Source organism: Mirounga angustirostris, unplaced genomic scaffold (assembly GCF_029215605.1).
Source record: "Mirounga angustirostris isolate CCGP_5_RB_7025 unplaced genomic scaffold, mMirAng1.0.hap1 SCAF_9, whole genome shotgun sequence".
In the NCBI taxonomy this organism is placed as follows: Eukaryota; Metazoa; Chordata; class Mammalia; order Carnivora; family Phocidae; genus Mirounga; species Mirounga angustirostris.
In genome coordinates, this window is record NW_026991717.1 from 112,478,400 (window position 1) to 112,488,766 (window position 10,367).

Sequence of the window (10,367 nt, forward strand, 5' to 3'; positions counted from 1 at the left end):
AACTTTGAGATGCATTCGCGGGATTCTTCTAAACTCTCTGCAAGCACCCTGGCTCCGGAGAAGAGAACAATCTCTGTTGGGAGACCTCGGGGGCGAGGGCTGAGAGCTTCGGAGCCACAGTGCCCGAGTTCGAGTCCCGGCTCTGCTAGTTACCAGCCCTGTAACAATGGACAGGATGCTTAGCCTTCCGGGCCTCAGTCTATAACAAGTGGGCCTACAGGGCAGAGCTGGGGCTTACAACGATGGCTAGACAGAAACCGCCCTCAGTAAATATTAGCAAGGGTTCCTCCTCAGCCCGGTGGGGATGCACTACTAACAGCCCCACGTTTCCTGGAAGAAATAGCTGTGCTACAAGGTGGGAAGGTATTTGAAGGAAGCCTAAAGTCTTCATAGAAAGCAGCTCGGGGACATGCACAGAGTACTGTTCTCAACGCAAACCAGAAGACCCACGTATCCGTGCTTCCTTCTATCAGAATGCACCTCCTGAGACCACCAGGCTCTGGAGGCTGCAAAGAGCAGAGGCCCTGAGGCTGGAGGAGAAATGATACCTAGTGGTGCCCTGGAAGGGTGGAGAAGGAAAGGAAAACTGCCCGGGTGCAGCTGCAGACAAGCAGAAAACATCACTCAACTCTAAGCGGGGCTTGTTAAACTGATCAGCCAGAGCCCGAGAGGCAGGCTGGCTGCCCCGTGGGGGACAGGCCCACGTGGGCAGGCCTGGGGAGAGCCGGCCTTGCAGAGGCCAGGCCTGCACCAGAGGGTTGGGCTTTCCCTGGGATGGGAAGGAGAGAGTTAAACTGACTCTGGGCTTCAGGAGGGCGGCTCTGCAGCTATAAACAGTGAGCCAAGGGAGGGAGGGAGCTGACACAGGATGTGGCCAGGGCGCGAGCTGTCTGATTATTAACTTCACTTTTATTTGGAGGGGGATTCGATTCTCTGTTTTACTTCCCATCAAGGAAGTGAAAGCCCAGGTCTCGGAGGGGCCTGGTTTCAAATTGTTTTGTCACAGCTCATTCATTTTTCCTCTTAAATAAATAAACAAAACCACCTCTTTGTTTTCCCCTTAATGAGCGTTCAGCAAATCATCTGTGGGTGAGGCATGAAAGGGGTTTTCTGGAGTCCTTCATGAAGCACTTTGGCTTATTCTTTTAAAAGGAAAAGGGATTCTTCCTTTAGCTTCAGCCTCCTCCAAGGCTCCAGGCACTTTCTTTTCTGCTTCCTCTGGCGATCTCAGCCTGAAATCATGACCTCAAGCCCAGCACAGACCTTCCTTGGCTGGCCCGTGGGGCCTGACCTGAAGACTGGCATCCCTTGTCACAGGCTCCCACCCCAAGGCCACACAGAGGGAGCAACATCCCAGGACTCAGTGGTTAGTCTCCTTGGTCAAGCTCGGACTGGTGGTGTTTGTTCTCCTATGGCACCCTGACATTTCCACTAAAAATAACTTAAAGCAATTAAAAACACAAAAGGATTCCATTACAGGGCCTAAGAAAACAGCATTATATGTTGTTCCTTCGCCCAAGGTTCAAAATATTTGGGAACTTTGTTTCCAACACCAAAACCCATTCGACAATCTCATGATTCTCTTGCAACAACCCTTTCCTGAATGACCAACATGTGTGAGGCACCACGAGGGACACAAAGACCACTATCTGACGGTCCCTCCCCTCACAGCGCCCACAAGTCAGTGGAGGAAGACGCAGGGAGGAAAACAGGAGAGTCCTGTTAGAAAAGACTAATGGTACCACAGGTGGGCAGAGGAGCAGAGAGACTGGCAACAAAGGGAGGGAAACTGAGGAAGGCTTCCTGCTGGAGCTGATATTTAAGCTGGGCCTTGAAGGACTGGCAATATTAAGAATATTCTAGAAGCTGAAAAGTACCAGATAACAGAGAGACAGTATGGATGTGAGACCAGGTCAGATAGACGACAACAGGCGTGGTGTGGCCTGTCGGGCCTGTAGCTCCTCAAGTGGCATTCGGAATGGCATTGAAAGTCCTCGTGGTGCCACTCAGACTCAGCCCCTGGCTGCCAGTCCTGGCCCCTTGGCTTGGACACCGGTGTGACCTGGGAAGAAGTGGCACTTCATGCTGTGAGCAACAAGATACCACACTTGGATACACACACGTCTCAGATCCTGACTCCGGACCAACACCTGATGCCCAGGAGGGGCCTCTTTACCGCCTCTGGCTTTATGCTCTTTGAAAATGGGGCAAGAAGAAAGAGGTGCCCTGCAACACATCCAGTTCTCTTACAAAAGCTCGGGCTTTCGTTAGGGCTCATGGGATGGGACCTCCAAACACCCCTGGGGAAGCTGCCACGGTCTCGGGTCTCCCTGAAGCTCTTAGCAATCCCTCCCCCTTCCCGGGCCCGCGGGCCCCCGGCCCCCGAGCCGCCGCCGCCGCCGCCGGCCCCGAGGGGGTTAAACGGCCGCCAAGATGGCCGACTTGTTTTGCACTTCGGAGGGGTCACGCGGGAGGCTGCCCTTTGCCTTGGGGAGGCTGTCAAGGTCCCGCCGCCCTCTCTGGCGCTGTGCCCCGGGCGGCCTGACGGTATCTCCTCCCCTGCGCGTCCTGCAGGCCCGCCGAACTTTCCAGGTCCACGGCGAGCCAGACTGGCCACCAGGCCGGCCTTGGACGGCGAGGCAGGGGGGGCCGTCGGGGAGACGGGGGCCAGGGGGGCGCGCGGCTGGGTTTGGGCGAGGCGGGCCGAGGCCGCCGGCTGCACAGGCTACCCGCCCCGCCGCATCTCCCCCGCTCCGGGCTGAGGCCACCCCAGCTGGGCCCGGGCGGGCCTCCGAGGGCTGCTCCCGCTCCCGCCGGCGGCCTTCGCAGGGACGCCATGAACGTGGTCGCACTGCCCTCCAGTGGCCGGCCCGCCAAACAGCGTGCGGGGGCCGGCGTCCACCCGCTCGGCCGCCTTCTCGGAGAAGGGCTGCCCCTCGGCTGCCTTTGAACTCGTGGCTTTGCTCACCCCCGGTTCCTCACAGGCGGCCCAAGCTGCCCCTTGCCCCAGTGCACACCGATGGAGGAGCAGGGCATTTGCTTCCTCCAGTGGTTCTCAAACTTCACCATGCGCCAGGACGCCCTGGACCGTTGGTTCAAGCCCACGTGGCTGGGCCCCACACTCAAGGGCAGAGAGTTTCCATTTCTAAGAAGTTTCCAGGGGCTGCTGCTGCTGCTGGGGGTCCTGGGACCACATTTACAGAACAGCGGGCTCAGTTTGCTCATCCCGTCCTGGGGATTCTGGCGTCACTCATTGAATATATAATGCACCTGCTGGGCACCAAGGACAAGAAGCCACCACGACCATGACCAAGTTCCCACCCTTGCCGGGCTTACCGTAACAGAGGAGATAGACTCGTTTTTAACAAATAATCTCATAAATAAATATAAATTTCCATTTGAAAAGTTTTCCAATTCCTGTGAAGGGAAAGAATAAGATTCTCAAAGAACAGATATCTACATGGGAAACTCCTTTCAGTTTGGGATGGGCTGTTGGAGAAGGCATCTCTGAGGAAACCCTTAAGCTGAGGCCAGAAGGAGGAGGGGAGGAGGGGTGAGGCAGCGGGTAGAGGAGGGAGAAGCTGTAGAGGCCAGGGGAGGTGCAGAAGCTGGAGGGGCAGAACTGGGGGGCAGGCAGAGGGTCACAGCCCCCTAGGTCTGTGCAACTGGTACCCACAGACCTGCCTCTTCAGAAGGGTCAACACTCAGAGGAGAGGAGGAGAGAAGGTGGATATTGAGTGTTTAGCCACCCCCTCGGCACCCAAGAATGGCGTCCCACCTGCGGGAACCTCAGCTAAGTGCGCGTGGCCCACCGCTGCCTGAACCAGATTTGTTTAGGCCCCTTCCCAAGGCCCAAAGGAGAGCCACATTTGATGGATCACCCAGTTCACCCAGCAATGGGGAGAAGACATGGTGTGCCATCTACCCCTCTGTACATTCCACATTTCATCTCCCCACCGTGGGTCCAGGACACAGCCGTTGCTCCGATGAGCATTTTAAGTACCGACTGTGGGTCTGTACTGAAGTCCGTCCGTGACGCGTCAGGCGTGCAGTAAGAGGGAGGCCCGTTGCTCCAAGCGCCTTGCAGCGGCGGTAGGTGGAGTGCCGCCCCTCACCCCCAGTCTCGGGTCCCTAGCCTGCAGCAGGAGCCCCCATCCCACCTGCGTGTCCCTCGGGCAGCTCCTTGCGGGTAGGCCAGGCTGGGTCCCACAGAATGGAAGCCAGGCATTGTGTTGCGAGGATGCTTGGGTTAAAGGGAGAAGGAGGGGTAAGCTGCGGCCCTTCTCCACTGCTCTCTACTCCTCTGGCTGTGAGGAGGACCCATCTTCCCATTAGGCCTGTCCCCTTGCACAGTCACTGCCCTCCTGTTTCCTCATCTGAAAAATGGGGGGTGGGGAGGAGTTGTAGGAGGTGATCCCCAAGGTGTCTTGGTGCAAGCCCACGCTGTTGGAGGGATACATGAGTAGAAGCCCCTGCTCAGTGACCCTACAATAATGCAAAGGAAGGCTTTTGGGGTCATAGCCTCGAGGGGATAGAGAAAAGAGCACCTGAAGAGCTAAGTGCGGCTTTAGCATCAAACCAATCTGTTCAAGTACTAGCTCTGCTCCTGAGTCACTGTGTGATCTCCAGCCAGTGGCTTAACCTCTCTGGGCCTCAACTTCCTCTTCTGGGAAATGAAGTCATACAGTACCTGCCTCATAGGATCGTTCTGAAGATGAATAGTACTAGCTACCATTTACCGAGTGTTTATTCCACGCGAAGCACTGTGCTAATAAGAGCTTCTTGTCAGTTCCATGAAGTCCTGCATGAAGCACCGGCCGCTGTGGCACAAGGAGGAAGGTTTGATAATGGGAGTCCCACTGCTCTCACGTCCCCATGGGCCCCTGTGTTTGGTACACGAGGCTACATTCAATAGACGGAAGGGGCTCAGCAAGCCCTTGGAACATGGTAAGCACTCAGTAAATGGTGGCCTTCGTTATCATCCAGAGAAAGGGGACCCTTGTGAAGAGGTCCTGCGGCAAAGAGAAGCACGGAGGGGTGAGTGGCCCACGTGGTGGTGCGCCCACTTCTCCCCGGGAGAGCCAGCCCCAGCTCTCGTCAGCCGATGCCCGGGCTGGGACGTCAGCTCTTACTCACTCTTCCCAGAGAGCAGCTAATTAGCCTCCCCACAGCCAGGAGCTCCCCAGATGAAAGGTGCTTAATACAAACGCAAGGCGTGACCCCCCTGTATTTATAACCAAGGTTCCCTTGGGTGAGGAAGGCCTGGGGGTGGAGAGACAGGCCAGATCAGGGCCTCACCTTCTTTATGACAGAGATTCTCAGGGAAGGTAGCTGGGCTGAGGTGGTTGTGAGCCTGAGAAAAAGGCTCCGGGGCGGTGAGTGTGGGGCCGCCCAGGTCCTGGAGTGGGAGGGGCCAGTTTGCTGAGGGAACAGGATGCTCCGGCCCCGGGCTGCCTTCTAGAGCAGGAGCTCTGAGGGCAGGAGATGGCCTAGACTCTGATGCCAGGCTGCTGGGTGGAAATCCCAGCTCCGTGGTGGCCGTCCTTGTCCCAGAGCCTCAGCTTCCTCATCTGCAAGGGGGGCATACTGACAGCCCGGGCCTCACAGCTATTCGCTGGCAGCACTTACTACGGGCAGCCACCGTGTAAAGAAGGAGGATTCATGTATCTGTTCAGTCAACAGGCATTTGTCAAGCACCTACTATGTGCCCCGCAATGGATGCTGGAAATAGTCATGGACAAGACAGATCAAGCATCTCCTCCTGTGGAACTTGCATTTTTTATTTAAAGATTTATTTTTTTCAGAAAGAGAAAGAGAGAGAGAGAGAGAGAGAACATGAGCAGGGGAGAGGGAGAAGCAGACTCCCCGCCGAGCAGGACCGGGATCATGACCTGAGCCGAAGGCAGATGCTTAACCGACTGAGCCACCCAGGCGCCCGGGAACTTGCGTTCTATGTGGAAGACGCATAATAAACACAAGAACCAAGAGATTCCTGATACCTTGCCCGGCAATGGTGTGCACTGTGAAGAAGATGGGAGTTGGGCCACAGGGATGTGACCGGGGTGACATGTCAAATGCAGTCGTCACATACCTTTTCCAAGGCAGGCCGAGGCAGGCCTGAGCAGATTAAGAAATGGGCCAGGGTTGCAGGGCCAGCCCAAAGCCGCCCAGCAAACTGGAGGCTGGAGCCTGGGTCCTCTGCAGGAGCCTTGCCCACAGCTGGCGAAGCAGCCAGTGAAGTAAGTCCCCTTTTCCCCGGTGGAGGGGATCTGCCAGCCTACGCCCCCTGCCCTCCTCCCCACCTCGGCCTCTGTGCCGGACCCCAGAGTCTAGAGCAGAGCGAGGAAGGGACCTGGCCCGGCTGCCGAGGTGATGCGGCTTCCGTGCCTCCAGGCAAGGCCTCACAGGCACCGTCTCCCGGATGCTCCCAACCCCCTAGTGAGGTCAGTAGCAACGCCATCGCCATCGTTGTTATTGAGGTGACATTTACATGACAGAAAAGGAACCTTTTTAAAGTGAACAATTCAGCGGCACTTTGCACGGGCAAAGCATGGTGCAACCCCCCCCCCCCCCCGCCAAAGTCTATCCAGTTGTGAATCATTTTCACCCCAAAAGGAGACTTGCATCCATTAAGCAGTCACTCCCCATTTCCCCCTCCCCACCAGCCCCTGGAAACCACCAATCTGCTTTCTGTCTCTGGACTTGCCTATTCTGATACTTCACATAGCCAGACCTTTTGTGTCTGGCTTCTTTCATTTAGCACATTTTCAAGGTCCCTCCACATCTTAGCCCGGCTTGGCATTCCATTTCTTTTTACGGCTGAATAATGCTCCGTTGTATGGAAGCATCTCCATTTCACAGGAGGAAGCAGACTGAGGGCAAACAAGCAACACCCGGAGGTCACAGCCAGTGTGTGGCCAAGCAGGGTTGGATCGCACTGAGCCCCACGGTGGAAACGGCGGAAACGTGGCATGTGAGCACGCCTGCTCCCCGGAGGGCCCCATCCTGGTCCTGCGGTTCTAGTGGAGGGCTGCCGCTGAGGGCAGATGCCGGCTCCCCCAGCTGCGACCTGGCCTCTTCCCTGCACCAGCTCACCGGCGTGGGCAGGGCGGCCTCCCAGCCAGCCTGCTCCGGCCCGGCCAGAGGCGGCTGAAGAGGCCACGTCCTCAGGGGAAATTCCAGCTCCTAGCCAGCCTCCTGGTGTTCAAGCCCTCCCTCTCGACTGGGTATGAGGCTGGGTGGTGCCTCAGTCCTGGGGCGAGCCTGCTGGGCAGGCCAGGTCCTGAGCATTGTCCCCAGCCGGCTCCCCAGGCAGAGCTGCCAGGCCCATCCAGCAAGCGGATGCCTCAGTGGACAAGTGTTTACTAAGCACCCATTCGATGCCACGTGCCCTGCAGCCCCCGCCTTCAAAGCAGTCCTTTTCTGAAGAGGGTGCCAACCCCCAAAGAGGAAGTGGGTGTTAGGCCCCAGGAAGAGGGCATAGGAAAGCACTGACCTGGCTCAAGAAGGCTGCACACATGCGGGGCCTCCCAGCTCAGTGCAGGTAGAGGGCACAGGGCAGGCTATGCACAGGACTCCGAACGCCCGCCCGGGGTGCCCACCTTGGCTCACTCGGGGCCCAAGCAAGACATGGTATTCACTGTCCCTTTGCCCTCTTCTGACCTCATGGCTGCCTAGTAGCCATTCATTTCTTTCATTCAGCCAGAGCCAGTCACACGACTAGGCAACAAGGAGACACAGGTTTAAAGGAAAAAAAGTCCCTGTCCTTTAGAAGCTTAAAACTGAGTGAACTCCGGACGCCTGGCTGGCTCCGTTGGTGAAGGGTCCGAGTCTTGACTTCGGCTCAGGTCATGATCTCGGGGTCGTGGGATCGAGCCCCATGTGGGGCTCTGTGCTCAGCACGGAGTCTGCTTGAGATTCTCTCTCCCTCTGCCTCTCCCCCCACTCACGCTCTAAATAAATAAAATCTTAAAAAAAAAAAAAACTGAGTGAATTAATCAAACTAATATTGACCACATGGCCAGGGGTGAAGAGTCCAGAGGTGGGGCCCCAACCCCATGGGCAGCTGCAGCTGAAGTGTGGGTGCCGCAGCTGAGTCCATCTTTAGACTATAATCCCCCAAGGCAGGTTCATTCAGTAGATCAGTCTGAAAACACGGGCCGGAGGGCTTTGGGCTCCCTCACCACCACCCCCACCGGCACCCCCATCCAGAATACAGAAGGCTTCTCCCAACAAGGAAAGGTTCCCCTAGAGGTGCCCTTGAGGACTGGCTGAGGGAGGGTAGGATCCCTCCAAGCCCTCACAGGACCCCGCCTCAGGCTCCAGGAGGCAGCTGTGAGGGTGCTGGGCAGAGTCGAATGGCCAGGGGCCACCCAGGCCAGTACACTGCCACTGCCCGCAGCCACGTGCCCTGATGACAGAGCACTTCCTAAGTGCCAGGCTCATTCCCTGCTCAGCACATCAGAGGCATTTCTTTGTCTTCCCCCCCCCCCGCCCCCAGAGAGGGAGGTGGGGGAGGGGCAGAGGGAGAGAGAGAATCTTAAGCAGGTTCCACACCCAGTAAGGAGCCCGCCTCAGGGCTCGATCTCATGACCCTAAGATCATGACCTGAACTGAAATCAAGAGTCAGACACTTCACCCTGAGCCACCCAGGCGCCCCTCACAGGCATGTCTTAAACGACTGAGATTTTACCAGTGACTTAATGTCATGGGGCTAGGAGAAGGTTTGCATTCCTGTCTGCCCCGCTCCAAAGTCCACAACCCACAGTTGCACACGTTTCCCCCAGCCCAGGCTAGCACATCACACTCCCCCATGTCCTGTGCAGCCTCCCGGCCAGACTGTCTGCGGCAGGGGCGGGGCTGGGGAGGTGGGGAAGCAATCCCGCAGACAGAGCACCACTTCAACCACACTCCCATCCCTGTCCCTCTCCCCTCTTCCGCCCCAGCTGACCCTTCCAGCTCAGCCAGTTTTTCTGCAGCCAGGAAGCATCTTCTGCCCCCAAGGAGCCCCCAGAGCAGCTGAAGGGAACAGTCCACACCAGGCCTGAGGAAGGGAACCGGGTGGGAGCTAACTGGGTCCTGGCCAGGTATGGGCCTCAGACAGGAGGGGAAATGACCCTCCAAGGGGTCAGATGCTGGAGGCCTGTCCCCACCCGCCTCACCCCCCACAGCTGTCATGGAGAACTTGTTTGCAAAAAGGGAAGGAGCAAGCTGGAACTTCCAGGCGTCTTGGCTGACCTGATGCAACCCCGGAGTGCCCCATGGGCAAGAAGGCAGAGGGAAGGGAGCGTGGGAAGGCTGTGATTATCGCCTTCCATTTCAAGGCTGGGTGTGGGGGCCGCCTGCCCAAGGAACATAGCCTCGCTGAGAAGCAGGGATGAGACAGGGTAGCCATGGGGAAATAGGCCAAGTGTGGTCCCCACGGCCAGGACCTGGCCACTGAGAGGCCCAGTAACCACAGCTCTGTTTCCTGGCCTCTGGTTAAAGCACTGTAATTAATCCTGAAGCCAATCTTTACACCCACCCTGGGAGGAGGAAGGTGCATGGGGTCTCTATTTTATAGATGAGGAGGCGGGCACTCAGGAATTTGCGAGTATGCCCACAGTCACGTGGCCAGGAAATCCCACAATCAGGATTCTCATCTGGTCCCTCTTGCCCTCCACCACTTAGCACTTCCTCGCTGGCTACTCCCAGCCCAGGAGCGGCACCTGAGGTATTCAGACATTCACTGGATGAGGGAGGGAGCGCACAAGCAAGTAGACGAGTGGACAGGCGTGGGGATGAGGCAGTGGAGGAGTGGGTCCACATGTCCCACAGCCCCCAGCAGGCGAGCAAGTGGGCAGGCGGCTGAGTGAAGGGACCAATGGATGGGTGAGGGGACCAGTGCACAAGTGGATGAGTAAACTAGTAAACCAGTCGGTGGTGGTTAATGGCTCAGCTGGAGGGAAAAGCCAGTGCTGCTAGGCCACGTGGCCTCTGGGAGCGAGGAAGGAACGTGGCTTCTGGGAGACTGGGTGGCCCATTCCGTGCTGGCTCACCATGACGTCCCCCCAGGTCTCCTTCCCTAGACGGCACGTCTCCAGAACAAGGGAGACATGTGCCTGCCAGACACATGCACACTCGATGACCAAGTAACAGGCCGGCCTGGTCAATCATCGACGGGCCATTGAGAACTGGATTGCCTAAGAGGACCCTGGGCCGGGAGGTATCGACCTGCCCATCCCTGCTGGGAGGAAAAGAGGAGCAAGAGATCCATTGGCCCTGCCTGAGGTGGAGGTGGGGTAGGCGGCCAAGAGGCCTCACTGCTACCCTGTACAGGCAGGTAGGCCTGGCCAGGACAGCACCCCTGGCCACTGGGCCCTGGGGTC